This window comes from Tachypleus tridentatus, chromosome 7 (genome assembly GCF_004210375.1).
Source record: "Tachypleus tridentatus isolate NWPU-2018 chromosome 7, ASM421037v1, whole genome shotgun sequence".
NCBI lineage: Eukaryota > Metazoa > Arthropoda > Merostomata > Xiphosura > Limulidae > Tachypleus > Tachypleus tridentatus.
Window position 1 is genome coordinate 56214179 of NC_134831.1, and position 18401 is coordinate 56232579.

General features: G+C 33.5%; 1 protein-coding gene across 4 annotated transcripts in view; it reads right to left on the reverse strand.

Moving 5' to 3' along the window:
• LOC143255713 (spatacsin) overlaps positions 1-9825 on the reverse strand; it is a 34277-nt gene extending 24452 nt beyond the window's left edge. The window contains exon 1 of one of the 4 annotated variants that reach the window (XM_076511807.1): positions 9706-9825. The gene's annotated coding sequence lies outside the window, so the exon portion shown is untranslated. The other 3 variants (XM_076511804.1, XM_076511805.1, XM_076511806.1) reach the window with 3 other exon arrangements.
• Positions 9826-18401: the final 8576 nt, after the last annotated feature.

Consider the following 18401-nt stretch of genomic DNA (forward strand, 5'->3'; position numbering starts at 1 on the left):
TTAGTTTAAATAGGCTGTCATTTCATTACATTGGTTACTGGTTAGGCCGCATTTGAAGTGTTGTGTTTAATCTTGCACTTCTTACCTCAGGAAGAGCATTGAACAGTTGGAGAGAGTTTAGCAGAGAGCTACTTTGATGGTACCTGGCAGGAAAAGGTTGTCATATGAGGACTGGTTAAATCTCAAATTGTTTTTCTTGAAAAATAGAAGGGTGAGAGTGGATTTGTTTGAAGTGTCCAAGACTGTTAAAGGAATTGATAGTGTTGATGCATCATCCATTTTTATACTTAATGATGAGAAAGGTAGAACTAGGGAACACAAGTATAAACTTTTACAAACCAGGAATCATCATCAGTTAAGACAGTTATATCTTTCTAATAGAGTGGTTAGCTTTTGAAACAAGTCATCTGCAGTAGATTTTAAAACACTTCGAATTTTTCTTTTTAGATGAATGTGACGGCCAAAATGGAACAAGTCCCTTCTTTGCTTTTAATTTTATGCTATGTCACACATTTAAAGTATCAAAAGAGTAAATTATTATTTTCAATGTTTGTACATGTTTCAATCACAGTAACTAAATTTTCTAGTTATTCAAAAGTTGAAAAAATAGAAATTTATATATTTCTAATGAAAAATATATCTTTCTTTACAATATAATATAGTATAAATCCTGCTTTTAACTTTTAAGACTTTAATTGAATACTTCACTTTACGAAGCCTGTCTTAAAGATTTTTTTCCTTTGAAATGCAAATTAAAAGTCCAAGTCTCCTTTATCACTGATCTTAGTTTCTTACATTAGCTATTTATACTATCAAAACCATAGTTTAATGGCAACATTATTTCATATTGACTTATCGTATTTACCTATTTAAACTTTCATATTCATTAAAAACATTTAAGAACTAGTTTCTTTAATATGAAGTATACAACTAAAATACTTACAACACAAATAAATTATTTTGCATTGTCACCAGGACAGAGAACAATAATTGATAGTATTCCCAACAAACACAAATCTGGAAGAGTCTACAGATCATCTGACAGTTTTGTTTTTTTGGACTGCAGAGTAAATGTCAGGGTATAAACTGCCCAATACCATAAAACAAACCTAGAGGGTAACCAACCATACTGAGATTGATTTATGTCTAATATTTGCACAAAAGCATTTTTCAAAGCTAACATCAAGAGCCTCACTGCAACATAAAAGACTTCTAAAAGTTTTTCACAAAGTAGAAATAATTACGATTTTGTAGGGGTAATAAGTTCTGTGGTTGCAATAATTTAATGAACTATGTCCCAAAATTTCCATCAGTCACTAAAAGGTGCTTGTGTTACGTTTCATTAATCACAAAATTGCAGAACAATTTTAAATGAACTTTTATCTAAACTTTACAAAACACAACATGTAATAAACAATTATTTCTTGCTTCAATATCATTAAACCTTTAGCCGAGATAAGATTACCACTCTACCACCCATTTCATTCTTGCTCCTTTTTCTCATTTTTTATTATTTTATCACTAGATCACCCCCAAATTATGTTTGTTACCAAATGTCCAATCACAACAATCTCTGTTTTCATGAATGTCAACGATTCTTGTTTTACCCTCTCTTGCTGTCACCTTAAAGCTCGCTGACAGATCATTCACTAGTATACTAACCTTCACCCTTCACAAAACTTTCATACAAACGACATCGATATAAACTTCACAAGGTCACAACTCTAAAATTTTAGTTTTTCCACACAGTTTACAATAGAGGACTCATTAGCATGTTGTCACAAAATTATCAACTTTATCACAGCCATCCACAGCAAGACTTTGAAGTAACATTGTAGTATTAATCACTGCACTAGATGACCAAGAACAGGCAAAAAGTGAACTACTGCTGAATATTTCCACTCTGTTTTGTAGAACATTTTCAGCCCTGACTGAATGCATCAGTTGCCTAAGCTTGAGGATGAAGTACTGAGGACCAAAAAGGTTGTAGTTGAGAGTTCCAATGAGTGGTAAATGCAATAAACTGGGGACTCAAGCTGTAAAGAAATCCACTGGAACACTTTACAATGTAGCATCTATACAGTCAAGTCAAGACATGATATGCTATTAAATTTGTTAAACCCAAAACATGGCAAGCTAGAAGGCTGATAACATGGAAGTAAGACAAGTAAAGGACATTCAAAGTACAAAATCAAAGGTTTTAAAAATGTGTATCCCCTTGAAAATAAATGTAAGACAAAAATACACCAAATTTTCAAAATAATTCACGACTCTTTTCCCTTTCAAGAAAGGCAGACCACGAAGTTCAAAAATGTTGATATGGAATGAAAATTTATTATTTGTCCATAGATCGTGGAATTTCTAACCATTGATATATGACCTCATTTCTGAAGGGAGGAGACATTTGTGAAAAGGTAAAATGCGAGATGTGAGGATTGGAAAGGAACCCCAAAACTAGTATGGTTCCAATCCAACCTCCCCTCAAAATCTAATGTTGCTCCTGTGTAATGAGATTGTATGATCAATTGAATTGAAGGGACTGCACATGTGCCTGTCCCAAAGGAATGAGAGATTCAAAGAATGCCCACATGTCTACCACAGAGAGAGCCATCTATGAAGTAGAAGAAGAGAACCTGAGTAAAAAGTCTGACTGCTCCCTCCAGAGCCAAGAGCTGAATGGGAGTTAGCTGAGCCCAACTCAAGTACACACTGAAAATGACCCTCATACAATGGACAATGTGTTCAGTATACAATAGAATGAATTTCTCTGTTCTGATAAGAAACCCAGCTTTGGTGGCCTCCAAAAGGAGAATCTGGGCATACTGTTCTGCAATCTGATGAAATGGTACTAGAAGCAACCAGTCATCCAGATAATGATCTGTGCACAGCCCAAAAGAATGAAGATGATCAGAAAAAGCTTGTACTATTCTGCAGAAGATATATGGTGCAGAAGTTAGACCAAAGGGCAGATCCCTGAACTGTAGAACTTGAAACTCATGCACAAAACAGAAATTGTCAGGATAATACGAGTATGGGAATGTGAAGGCATACAACAGCAAGATTCAGCTTGACCATGCAGACCTGACAAAAATGCCATTGTAGATGTTTGTTGAAAGTTAAGCACAAAGCTATGCAATGGGCTGTGTGTTTCACCCACCATGAGTATTAAAACCTAGTTTATAGCATTGTAAGTCTGCAGACATACCATTGTGCTACTGGTGGGCCCAATGTAGATGAAGAAAGAACTCCATGGTGAACCAAGAAAGATCAATGACTGTACCCCAACTTTCTGTCTTTTTTGGGCACATCAGAGAAATAGGATTAAAATCCCAGAAAAATAGAACTGACTCTATTTAGTGCTCTCTTGGTCAACAAGTCTCTTACAGCTTGGAAACAAAGAGCCACATCCTCTAGATCTGTTGGAGGCAGAAACACCACAGGTCAGGAGGGCAAAGAGATGAAGATAAAAACTGGATGACCAACCCCAATGCCAGGACCTGCAAGACCCAGGGATTTGTGGTGAAGGAAGTCCAGCCTTCTAGAAAATGATTCAACCATGCATTCACAGACCACTACAGATATAGGGCAGTCACTTATGCAATTGACACCAGTCCAGTTAATAGGAAAAGCTATGAGTATAAGGACAAAATTCACTGTGAGTACCAATACATTGAGGCACTGAGAGCAGGTGTTTAGTATATGTGATAAGTTGATTCACCCACACTACTTAGCTGGAACTCAATAAAATTGAGGTCAAGAATTACAATGAAGAATATAAATAGTTTACAACAATCCTCAATTCCAATGCCTCTAGAATACCTGAAAACAAGAATGGATAGAGAAGAGGAGCATCTTGTAACTCATGGAATATGGTACCAGATAGACAAAGAATTTCTACCCAATAAATCCCAACAACACACAAGTCAAGAAACCAAAGAGAGAGCAGAAACTGACAGGTTTTGTCTGAAGATATCTCAGAACTGTAGTGAAGGTCAGAAAAATGCAAAAAAATTGCAATATGTTCAGATTGATAGCAAGTTTCAAGGAGATCCAGCCTTTGCAAATCTCAACAGATGTCCTCCTGGCAATGATAAACCAAAGCATATTGTTCTGACAAACTTAAGGGACAAGACATAACTACCCCCTTACGTAACTGAGTGTTAACCCTCCTAGCATGAACAAAGTAGTCCTTCCCAATCTTTCATCCATCAAGGAAGGAGTAGATTAAAAGGTAACTGGGAAAAAACCCCAAACCTTACAAACCTGAGTGACTAAGTGCTGAAAAAAGCAGGAGGTGGTTGATCTAAACTGGGCTCATGAGAAGCTGAGCTAGTAAAGGAATGTGTCCAAAGTTTCCCCTAAATGTCTTGGATCATCAATAAAGAAGTCTTATAACCACCAAGAGAGACAGCCCTGGGCTAAATATGTCTCCATCTCATAACAAATCAACTAATGTAGAGTCTCAACTAACTGTGACTTTCTACCCTTAACTGTTAAGAGATGCTAGATAAGAGGTAGAATAGTGCTGGCAACAGTAACATAGAAATTCATGCCTGAATACAGCACAACAACTTTTTAAAGTAAATTATAACTGTATGTAAATCCACGAGGCAACAACAAAATTGCAGCCAATAATGTAACCATGTGTAGCACTGCATCAGAGAAAACCATAACCAAATACTTTTTTGAGCACAAATGATTACAATACTTGGGTGAGATGCTTATAAGCAATACCACGATAGAGGGTGCATTGACAGAGGTGGAAAAATATCACACGATAAATATTGCTAAGGGCATTCAAGTGGAGTATAAAAGCCTAGAGCAGGGGGTTCCCAACCTTTTGGCACTCGCGAAATGAAAATGTAATTGATGAAATAAAATTAATGTTATCCCAAGCTACTTCTAACAAGGCTACGCGACTCCCCTGTCAAGGCTTCGCGACCCCCTGGCCCAGAGCAAGCAAGACTAATGCTTAGATGAGCAAAGTTGAAAACCTGAAGGTTGAGGAGTAGCTTCAGTGTCAGTGGAGGCATGTTTTGAAATTGGTCATTTGGCAATTGTTGACACAAGCATGAAAGTTTGTATCCATTACTGTCAAGGCAGACTAATTACTGATGAAAAACTGTTTATCCATGCAACATTTTGTTTACTTGAGGACATAACTAGCAGAAACATGCACACTCTTGTACACAAATATCGGACATGTAGTTAAAGATTATGCAAACAGTACTCATGACAAACAGCAGAATTTCACAAAACTGATGAACATACTCGAACTTTAAAACTCAGTGTTATGAACAGAAGGAGCATTTGATCAGCTCTCAGTTATTCTTCATAGGGATGGCAGTAATGTTCATTATAGTAGGTTAATCCCTATTTGTAGCTAACATTTGAAATAAAAAATTTATAAAGCTCTCACCCCTTATTTTTGTTCCAGTGTATACAAAACAACAAAAAAACCATTAAATGTCAAACTTTATCCATTTTTGGTTATATTTAGAGGTTGCTCAATGAAGTTGAAGTTCTAGACTACAGTAGTTGTTACCATCTGTACAAGGTGATACAATAAATTATTTACTTAAAGTATGTTATTTTATTCACATACAATATTATCATTACACACTTATATGATTTTGGAGTGATTAACTACTTTTACTATGTTACCATTTATTTCTGTTAGAAAAGCATTTTTTAAGATTCTTAACAGCTTGAGAGAGTAATTGATTCTTTTCTTTCCTTGCTATGTTGACGTTGCAGTCATTGATAAGAGCCACATCACTTTCAGCATTGTTCTTTATCACATTCAAATGTTGAACTCTCTGTAGCAATTTCATGTGTTGCTTTCTGAAATCCTATGGCTCGGGTCATAATCCAGAAATCTAAATGGAATTTTGAACTGATAGATTTCCTGATACTCAGCTGGATGTGTTTTGAACGTTAACTTATAAAACAGCATTACATCTCAGTCTTGTGATTTTGCCTGGTAACTCGGCCATTATCTTGACAAGAGGGCAAACAACATGGAAGCAAATACAGTTGCATATACACAATTTATATATGTCTAACATACACATTACTACTGAAGCCACTGTGCAAATTCAATTATTGTTCATATTTTATTATTCTGTAGTCAAATTATCAATTTCAAGGCTTTATTAATATGTGGATACGTTGTTGGCTTAGGCATTGGCAAGACAGTTACAATTAACTGGACTTGATTCTTGTCCCGATCAGCACTGTCAACTTGTGGATCAATAGCCTGATAGAATGGCTCAGTGTGCAGTACCTGGGCATGTACAATTACCTTTTGTTATAGAAATTTGAAGATAACACTTATATGATATAAAAATGAGCTGAACACAAAGTTATAGTCAAACAATGGTTCCTACATCTTTCCTCTTTTCCACAGTTGACAGTTTTGCACAATAACATTCTTCTCTCTTTCTACTTATTTGAATCTTGGTACTTGGATTTATAGATCCATGCCTGTCCCTATTAAAATTTGAGTATTTTGTTGATAATTTTTCATTTTGTCAATGGACCTGGTTGGCCTTAGCTTCTTTCCTTTACAGTAGCTTAGCCTGTCTAGATATTAAACAGAAGAAAAGTTCAGGTCTCTTCAATTTGTTATTGGTGCAACTAATTACAAAACAACTCGCCATACTTGCAGTTTGAAACAATAAGTTTGTCACAAACATAAATAGTCCTCATGAATACGAGTCTAGACAGCAAGAAAGTGTACAGAATGAATAAACTTTTACCTCAGTCATGCTCTTTTTACCTCAGTTGCTACTGTGACATTGCACTGTGAAAGGGCAAGGTACTCAAATGCTGGCATCAAAAATCCTTCCCTTCCTTCCTTCTCATCTAATATCTTTACCATTGCTCACTTTGTCATAGTGAATACAGATGAATTGAGAAATGCCAAACTAATGAGTTTCTGAATTAGATATCAAAATGTTCAGCAAAAGTTTTCATAGGCAGATTCATCTTTCTCAACTTAACCCTTTCACAATGGGCCAGGGTTTACAGGCCATGTCATCATGTTTGTTAACTTGCACTCTAAATTTTAGTTATTGAATTAGTATTTTATTAATTTATGTCAATAAGTTTATAATCAAACTGTAGATTATAATTCAATCTTTAATATATATACAAGTTATTTTTTTAATTAAAAAGTAAATATTAAAATGCCACACCTCAAAAGATTTTAGTATGTCATGTGGTATATTGAATGCAGCATTGTTTAAAATTAAATGTTTGTGACGTCAAAATACTAACTTTACAGTTTTATATAAATTAAGAACTCAAATTACAAGCTAGAATATAAAATAAGAACCTCGTATCTTTTCATTTTGCTGGGATATGTCTTATGTACTGAATCAAATACAGTGGTCCCATTTACCTCCTCCTAGTTTTGGAAACCATGCCTTACACATACACACTTCAATATGACATGAATAACCAATCAACAGCTTAGAATGTCTTCCTAGTGGTTTTCACTATAAATTTTAATCTCTGAAAAGGCTATCATGTTCTTTCAAGCCAAGATTGCAAGGTAGGTAGGTAAGTAGGTTGTTTTCAGTCTGCTTGAAGTTTCATATTTTTTTAAACCTAAATAAATCTTAGTTTACTAAGCTTAACAAATCATAGTGTAATCTATGGTATCAGTATAGTTATTTGATTTTTTTTGGTTATTCAACTGTATATATATAAAAAACGTAAAAAAAACATTTTGTTTGAAATCTTCCATGTGCAATATTTTAAAAGGCTTAGCAGACTACATCTATCAGCAATGAGGTTCAAAGATTGTAGCAGGAAGAGATTTGTTTGCATTACCTTTCTTTATTGTTCTATATTTTAAGAAATACGAGTTTAATAATTGATTTCTAAACAGTGGTCTACATATGTATATAATGTATTATAATTGAAATGACTACTATAAAATACTAGCACACTAAATCCCAGCCCAAGAGAGGAAAGACTAAAGGTCAGTTTTCTATTATTGGATTTGTAATGAGTGCTTGTGCACCATGTCAGTCCAAGTTATGTAATGTCAACTAGGTATGACTGGAAGCTCAATGTAATAAAAACTATTAAATATATAACGTCATGACCTAAGCTCCTTAGACTACACATTTGCATACTTGTGTTATAAGAACACGAAAAAACAATTTATATTTATTTCCTTTTTTGATTGTTATGAGTTTGGTCAAGTGACAGACCCCATACAAAGTAGAGAAAATAACAAAATATAAAGTCTTAGTGGAAATAAAAGTTTGAAATGTATTTAGGAGGTTTTAAAGATCACACATAAAACATTTGAAATTTTAGGATGAAGAACAGTTTTTTAATCATAACATGAAATCACTCTGGACCCAGACTAGTAACAAAACCAATTCTATATATTCAAACAAATCTTTAGAACAATATTTCATTAAAAAAATCTGATTTTTTTGTATACAAAAAAACTAAATTTTTTACTAAAAGTTTACAAAATATTCTGAAGATACACGCATCAAAGTTATAGTGCAAGTGTGTTAACGAACTCACGTATATTATACCAAGCCTGTTGTGAAAAGGCTAACACATTGTAGGAAGTTAAGATCTATGTAAGGACCAGTAACAACATTTGGAGCACTGAATCATTCCCATAGATACTCTCAACAAAAAAGATGCAGTGTCACAGTCATCTTTCCTAAATAGTGAATACAGATGAATTGAGAAATGCCAAACTAATGAGTCTCTGAATTAGTTTAAACTGTCTCATAAACATCTAGATCCTGAGGCACATAATGCTTTGGCAATTAATCATGCATGACACAATGCTCCAGGTTCTTTATATTGCACTCAACTAGGAGGGATGCCACCAAGAGAGGTTAAGGCTTACTGAAGAAGCTCTTGATAAATGTGTCTAGGTTGGAGGACCTGAAGTTGTCTTGGAGAAAGTCTAGAAACTACTGTAAAATCATATAGAATGTTCAATATTAAAAAGGGACAGTACGGATAAATTACACAAGGAAAGTTCTTATATATTATGAATAAGAGTAGAATACTCTTGCATATTCCAGAATGTACTAGAATATTACAGAATAACCTAGAACCTCACAATATTCTGAAAACTTTTGGAATATTCAGAATATGTAAATATAATGAGCTACAAAGTAAAATCACAACTACCTTGTGCTACCCCTAAATGTCACTTTAGGCATGAATTATGATAACTGATTTATCTTTTCCATGTTCTGTTGCATGAAGTTAAAACTAGATACCACATGATACCCATATTAGGGCCAATATACTAATCCGTTAGCACAGTAGGGCTACCACTCAGTACCATTGCACAACTTGCACTGTCACTATATCAGTACAATTATGACTATGCTCGGTTTGTAAATTACTAGTAGTAAATAGAGTATTATACTTATACGACCACTTATAACAGTAAAACTTACGAAACTTCTCAATTGAGTACTAGTACTACAACTTAAAACATTTAACTTTAAAAGCAAGGCACTAGCCTGTTAGTAGTCACTGTTAGCTCTTGAAAATCCTTGGGCTATAATTTATCAAGAATATACCCTAAACAATGCTGATATAAAATTTGTAACTACTAACAAAGTAGCGTTTACACTTTTATTAAAGAGGATACCCTAACAAGAATAACATTACACATGTCAAAGACGCATCTAAACCAACACCAACCTTCATCACATGCCTTTGAGATTAAATATGCCCTCTGTCGCTTCTCAAACTTTGATTGAGAAAAAAACAAACCCAAATGAAGCTAGAATTACATAAATGTTTTAAAATACTTTTGATAAAATTAGAGTTACTTAAGTAAAGTAGAATCTGTTGTAAACTGAGCAACTGAGCTATCTGAAGACACTGATCAGATATGGAAAATTTTCAAAGATAAATTTTTAAATATTCGAAGGAAACATACTCCTTATAGAATGAAAAGGTAGCTGAAAGTAAAGAAAACAAAAAAACAAACACGTTAGCTCATAAAGAGTTTAAGAGATAAAATTCGGAAAAAGCATCATACGTTTGAGAAATTTAAAATGAATGGTATGACACTTGATTTAGAAGAATATAGAAGATAAAGAAAGTTGGCAAAACAGAAAATATGACCACAAAATAGGATGTACGAGAAAATGTTGTATCAAAATGTCAACACTAAGGATTTCTTTAAATACATTAAGGGTAAACAAAATGTTAGAATGGAGGTAGGACCCTTGAAGGATAATAAAAGAGTGCTCGTATCTGATGATTTTGAGATGGCTGGGTTACTCAATTTTGTTTGTCCTTCGGTTTTTACTGACAAAGATTTCAGCAGTACTCCACATCTTGAACAGTTGGTAGATGTGAACAAGATCAAACAAATTAATTGTATTAATTCTGAGCTGATTAAGTTCGTTTACTTCTTTGTAATTAAGCACAAAACTAAACAAGGGGCTATCTGTTTTCTGCCCACTACAGGTGTCAAAACCCGCTTTCTAGCAGAGTGAGGCCTCAAATATATTGCTGTACCACTGGGGGGAGGTAGTTAAGTGAAAAAAATATGAAATTAAAATAACAATAAGGTTCCTAGTCCAGATAATATTTTCCAAAAGAAGGTTAAAGATTTTTGTCAGTCCTTGAATAGTGGGCATGTACCAGGAGTTTGAAAGTTAGCTTATATAACTTGTCTTGGTAATTGCAGAAAAATATTCTTACATCGGTTTTTTGGAAACAAAATTGGAAAGTATGATAAAAGATGCTTTGGAAAGTCATTTAATAAAGTTTATAATTCTATTGGGTAGTAGATATTATTTCACTAAGGGAAAATGGTGGCTTAGAAATCTTTTAACATTCTAAAAACGTTACTACTTATGTTGTAACGGATTTACCGTTGTGCATTTATTTCAGTGCTTACACTTGATTCTACATAGTTTTCTTTTTTACATGCGACGTTATTCACTGTATTGCGCAAGTTCCGCCCGTTCTCGAAATTTGTAGAACGTTCTTAAGTGTGAAAATCAACAATACTTGTTTGATAAAAACGAACGAGAACACCGTCAAAATTCGACAAACTCGCGTGATTTCTATAAAAACATCTAGCTGAGAGACGTGAGTAAAGATTGTTACTGGACAGCTACAGTCAGTGTGTATAGGCCGAGGAAGCTTTTACTGATTAACGTCTGTTAATCGAAAAACTACAGAATTGGATCAGGAACGTCTATAGATTTCGAACATTACAAACCGTTCGACTTCAGTGAATAGCTTCAAGCGTTAGAGTTTATTCGAAAACATTAAATATCTTCATCGGTAAGAAGTGAAATTGTAAGCGGTATGAAGCCAATCAAGCCTAGTTAGCTTGAGCGAGGTGCAACAATATCAACTCAGAATTAATATGCTCATCGTGGACCTGAATTTTCGATATAATATTCAGTTCTAGACCGGATATTAAACTTAGTATTGCTTATAAGTTTGTAAGATCTTGTATATAAACCATCATTTGTAATAACTATCAGTAATAACCGTTATTATAAACTGTATTTTTTTATGTTTGTATATTAAAATATATTTGTGTTAACAAGGAAATCATATTTATCAATCTTGTTAGCAAATAACATAAAATTATTATATATTAGCATTTTTATTAACTTCTAAAATCAAATTCAAATTTCTGATTTTTTGAAATAGTAATACGTTAATATACGTAACATAATAAATTAGACACTTGCCTGAAATAAAGTATAATAGATAACAATGTAGATGAAGGTAAGAGTGTAGATGTGGTGTATCTGTATTTTCAGGAAGCAATTGACAAGGTTCCATATAAAAGGCTAGAAAAAGTATCTATGTAGGTACAGGGAATAAGTTAGCTAATAAGTGACTGGATGGAAGAAAGTAGATGGGTGTTGTTAATGGAGATCAGTCAAACTGGATTATTTTCACAGGTCGGGTACCTCAGAGCTCAGTCTTAGGATTTCTTCTCTTTTTGATTTACATCAATGACATAAATGAAAGACTGTTCAATAAATTACTTAAATTTGCAAATGATATTACGGTTTTTGATGTTGCTAGCTGTTAAGAGACGCTACCACTTTAAAAAAGATTTAGATCATTTATTGTGTGGGCAAATAAATGGCTAATGGGATTTTATTATAATAAATGCAAGATAATGTATGTGGGTTATTATAATTTCAATAACAAGTATAATTTGGACAGTTAGCCTCTAACTGTGTCGTGAAAGAAAGAGATCTTGATGTAATAGTTGATCAGTCTTTAAAGCCCTCTGAGTAAGGTAATATGGTAAATGGAATATTTGGCGTATCTACAGAATTATTTAATATAAGTCTAAAAAGGTCATCATTTCATTGTATAAGTCACTAATTAGGCCACATTTGGAATGCTCTGTTCAGTCTTTGGCTTCCAACCTTAGAAGCTGTTAGAAATGGTTCAGAGAAGGGTTACTCAAATAATGTCCAAGATGGAAATGTTGTCATACGAGGAGACGTTGAAATCTCTGATATTGTTTTCTCTTGTAAAAAGAAGAGTTGAAGGATCTGATTGAGATGTTTAAGATTGTAAATGTAATTGATAGTGCTGATGTAACATCGTTTCTCGTAATTAACAGTTAGAACAGTAAGACTAGGGAACACAAATATAAATTTTGGCACTGTATTAGTCACCTTCAGCTAAGAGAGTTTTATTGAGGTTGGCCTTTGAAATGGGTTGCTTTTGGATGTTATGGAGGAAGTAAATTTAAGTGAGATTAAGAGAAAACTTAATGAGTATATGACTGATAAGGGCTGGCTTTGTATTTTTTTATAATTAATTTATTAATAGTTTTAGTTTAGTTTAGAGGATGAAAGAGTAAAGATGAACGAATAGATTTTATGTTGATCCAAAACTTTAAGTTATTTTATAATTTTAGTGTCAGTATTTTAAAATTAGGAGTAACAAATTACAACATTTTATTGATTTTTCGAATTATTGTGAATTCACTGTGAATAAAATATCTAAGTTGATAGTTGAGACCGTCAGTACTTGACAATGTATTCGAGAAAGACACAGTTGTCTTGTTTTTCCTCAACTCTGTAAAATAAATTTGTAATAAACGTGACGCCCACGGTGATATAGACTGTACATGTAGCGACACGTCATTGCTCTATCTTTTATAAATGATATTTTAATGATATTTAGTCTTCTGTGTCATGCTTGCATACAGTGATGTAAACATCGAATGATGACTGAAACAATTTTGTATTGTGTGATACTCAGTTAGAAACAAGTTACCTGAAGGCCTATCAAGAGGCAATCAATCAAAACATACGGCCACTTTCACAGCTTTTTAAAGTTGTTCATTTTCATGGTTACCAATATGATAGGATAACCAGACACAAATAATTCTTTCACCGGAACGGTTAAATAGTTACAGAAAACATTATATTTTACTGCAAACCAATGATTACAGCCCATGTGTTCTCCTCCTTCCCAAGTGCATAGTGGGTTTCGAATACTCGTGGTGGGCAGAACACAGATAGCCCTTTCTGTAGCTTTGTGTTTAATAACAAAACAAACAAACAACTCCTGTGAGAATTTTATTTAACTAGGCTGCTTAAAGAGTCTGAAAAGATGAAAAAGCAAGAAAAAGAACTAATAATATTAACTTGCAAAGATAATATTAATTAATTAATAATTATATTAATATAATTTCACCAACACAACTACCATAAACGATTCGAGAGAAGATAAGACAAAAGTATGTTTAAGTTGCAGGCATGTTTCTAGTAAAATTGTCGTTTGAACCATCTATATAAATTTTCAACTAGTCTTAAAATTCTAAAATATAACCAAAATAATTGTACTTCATTTCAAGAAGTTTCTGTAAACATAAACTGAATAATAATATTGGAAAAAACCCAAGAAGTAAAAAAAAAAAAAAAAAAAGTAAAATTTGATGTCAACACACATGAAAATAGGACGTGAATGGCATTGTTACTTATAAGATAAAGAGTGGGAAATTTAGGGTTAATACCTCAGAACATTGTACATGTTTAAATCGCTGCTAATCAGATGGGTGCAATCTTAATAAGAGAAATCAAATACTTTGGAATGGTAGTAGAATGTCCTTGGAATTGGAAACCTCATATATTTTATTGAAATCGTGCGTATGCAATCTATTAATCTCTTGAAGTCGTATCTGGTGTGTCGTAGAAATCTGGTCGGTATATTCTTGTTATTATGTTGAACTTTAATTCGTTCGAAATTATAGTAGTGTTGTGCTCTTTATTATTCTACATTTTTAGATATTATGACTTGGCATGGCCAGGTGTTTGGGGCGATCGACGCGCAATCTACGGGTTGGGTGTTCGTACCTCCGTGCCACCGAATGTGCTCGACCTTTCAGCTTGCCCAGTTGCTTGTATTACAATTTTAAAATTTCCATTAATAAAATCGTCAAATATTAACGGTCTACATTTGTTCAGTTTCGAGAATACGAAGTGGGTAAACAGCTATGTGATATTTTCAGGCTTTAAGATTCATGTTTACACATTTTTGTAATTCGAACAAAAGTTAATTATGTACTTAATTTGGTTAAGATGTAGTATTTGAATATTATCATTATTATGAAACGTTACTGGCTTTTTTTTTCGAAGCATTCATACGAACGTTTGAACTGAAAAGCTGGAACATGTCCCTGCTTTAATCTACGGGGATCTTCAAAAATCACAAATATTCTTAAACATTGGAGCCGAGAGATGAAAGCACGTACATATTTGTTGTTCTAAGTAATGTGTGTCGAATTGTTGCAATTAGTTTAGATGATAAGAAAAAACAAATTGTAATATTTTTGTATTAATTTATTAATTAATAAAAAACGAGTGTTACGTTTTTGCTTCGAAATTAATAGCTTATTAATATTTAAATACTTTAAGTTAAGTTTCTTTATGATGGGCCCTCTCTCTCGTACGTACCCTGGAAAGTCACGTGCTCTTTGACCTCTTCCTCCTTCCTGTACTTATGTGGTCATGCAGTGTTTGATGGTGGCAGTTACTGCTTTTTGGGTCAGTGTGAGCTGAATTACTCAGACCCTTTTCAGGGCAATGTCCATGTATTGATACACATGTATTGATATTGTTTTGCCCTGTCAGTAAGATGTCTGGTTTGTTGGTGGCATTTTTTATTTCTTTTTATTTATATTTCTACTATATATATATATATATATATATATTTATTTATTTATTATATTTTGTGTTTAAAATATACATTGATCGGGGAGAGGTGTTTAGGACTAGCTTCATCATGTATAAGGAATATACATGTCTAGTGCGCATAGTAATTCGTTTTTCGTGATGGGGACCGTTTGTTTTGTTTTGTTTTGAATTTCGAATAGCGCGAAAGCTATCTACGCTAGCCGTCCCTAATTTAGCAGTGTAAGACTAGAGGATGGTAGCTAGTCATCACCACCAACCTCCAACTCTTGGGCTTCTCTTTTACCAAAGAATAGTGGGATTGACCTTAAAATTATAACGCTCTCATGGTTGAAAGTGCAGGCATGTTTGCTGTGACGGGGATTCGAATTCGCGATCTTCACATTATCAGTCAAGCGCCTTAACCACCTGGCCATGCCATTCGGACTCGCAAGAATGACTATGGAAAGTTTTTGCAAAACACTAACCCAGGATTAAAAGCGGAATCCTTTTATCCTCAAATTACTGGTTGTTGTTGTTTTTCATCATTCCTATGCTGTTGGTTTCACATATTACTTCACATCGAGTCATTCTATATTTTTTCTTGCACGACATTTAGAATGAAAAGCTGAATACAAATTGGATATATTTTCTTATTTTTTAAAGTGAATTACACATAAGACATCATCAGTTGTATTACATGAATTAATTGCATTGCTGATGATGTTTTAGTTTACCTTTTTTTCAATGGGGCTCAAACCAGTTTGATGCGCCAATGGTATTTAAATATTATTGTCTAAAAAACTGGCAACTTTGTGGCTCACATAAGTTTTTATTTAAAAAGCTGTTATAGTTTTGTTTATTTACATTCAAAAAATGTTATCAACTACAAAAACATTCGGTAACACATTTTCTTCATTATGATATTATGTAGTTTTATTTATGGTAAATGCAGAGTGTGAGTGGATGGGCGGTTGGGAGGGGACGAGAAGTGAAAGATATGATAGTAACCAATCATCGAAGGAATAGTTTTGAGTTTTCTCTGGCCACTGATGAGGAATTCTTTACAATGCATGATATCTGTGAAATTAGGAAACTTATTGATAAGAGAAAGAGGAATTAATGACACTGTCATTATGTGATGACCCTCCAGTTACACAGCAGTATGTATGCAGGCTTATAGCGGTAGAATTCTGGTTTCGATACTCGTGGTGAGCAGAACATAGATAGCCCATTGTGTATCTTTGTGCTTAAATTCCAAACAGACACTACCCGATGGCTTGGCTGGAAAGAACACATACCAAAAATCACACCTCCGAGACGTTTAAAAAAGCACATTACTGATATATTGTCCCCCAGTGACACAGCGGTTTGTCTGCGGACTCCCACCGATACCCATGGTGGAAAGAGCACAAATAACATGTTGTGTAGCTTTGTGCTTAATTCCAAATAAATTAATATCCTTATAACTTTATAAAGCTAGTTAAGAAAATGAAGAACACAGAGATTACTTGAAGGCTACCCTAAAAAAATTAAATACAGGTTTGTTTGTTTTTTTTAAATGTCTGAATCTAGCGGTGAAATATTATGATGGATGCATAGTACTACGTGATTCTTCGGATAAAAAATATTTGGGTAAGTTTTGTGATTCTGCTTCAAATAACGTAAAAAAGTTAAATGTCTTATCTGATGTTTAGCACAAACACAAAGTTTACACCGAGTGCAACAGATATAAACATGAACTTTACCTAACATTGTGCATATTACTGATGATGTAAACTTCATATTTTTAACAAATTGTTTCTCAGTTAGTTTACTCCTTGGCTTAGCGCTGACCGTGCAATCTGAAGGTCAAAAGCTCGAATCACGCCAAGAAAATACTTGTTTTCTTCAGCCGTGAGGACATTATAATGTTATGGTCTATCACATTATAACGAATAGCCTAGCAGTTAGCAGTGGGTGGTGTTGCCTAGCTGTCTTTCTTATGGTCTATGACTCCAAAATTAGAAACAACTAGTACAGATAGCCCTCGAGTAGCTAGAAATTGAAAATCAAATTTACTCCTTTTAACTAGCATACAATAACTGTTTTGCCTATAAATAAATCAGAATGAAATTAAACAAGCTAATTATTTTTATTGACCTAGAATTAGTACCAGTAATTTGTTTACTGTATAACTGGCATGGTATGTAAAATAATCAGTATTCAGAGAAATACGTGATTATTTGTTTATATTTAAAGCAGCGAACAAATGGAAGTAAATTTAACCTTTATCCAAAATAACTGACTCATTACTTAAATGTAAAATTATTTACTCTGAAAAATATATAACAAACCTTTACTGTAGTTAAACAACGTTCCTTCGAGTGGAGATGTAGTTGACTAAAACTGCAAAATCAAAAGGTAAGAGTTTTTCTGTACACCAGCTACCAGCAGTATAAACGTGTACGTGATTAAATAAACAACGTTCTTTTTAGAAGCAAAGTCATACAAACACTGGTTTCTTTCTCTATTTTCTTTTTGTTTACGAAAACTAAAAAAATATGCTTGAATATGATGGTTTAATCTCTAAAATAATTTATATGTACTGTAAATACTTACATGTTGTTTGACATTTAAGAAAATACTTTACCAACTATTAATTTAATTGCATTTCAGAAGGATGGATTTCGTGACACACTGGAAAATATTGACGTAAATATTTTATGAAAACTAGTGTTGTCTCAACACGGTTAATTGAAAATAAAGTTTTAAGTACCAAGACAAGTTATATTAGCTAACTTTTAAACTTCTGATACATGCCCACTATTCAAGGACTGACAAAAATCTTTAACCTTCTTTTGCAAAGTATTATCTGGATTAGGAACCTTATTGTTATTTTAATTTCATATGTTTTTCACTTAACTACCTCCCCCCAGTGGTACAGCAATATATTTGAGGCCTCACTCTGCTAGAAAGCGGGTTTCGACACCTGTAGTGGACAGAAAACAGATAGCCTCTTGTTTAGTTTTGTGCTAATTACAAACAAGTAAACGAACTTAATCAGTTCAGAATTAATACAATTAATTTGTTTGATCTTGTTCACATCTACCAACTGTTCAAGATGTGGAGTACTGCTGAAATCTTTGTCAGTAAAAACCGAAGGACACACAAAATTGAGTAACCCAGCCATCTCATAATCATCAGATGCGAGCACTCTTTTATTATCCTTCAAGG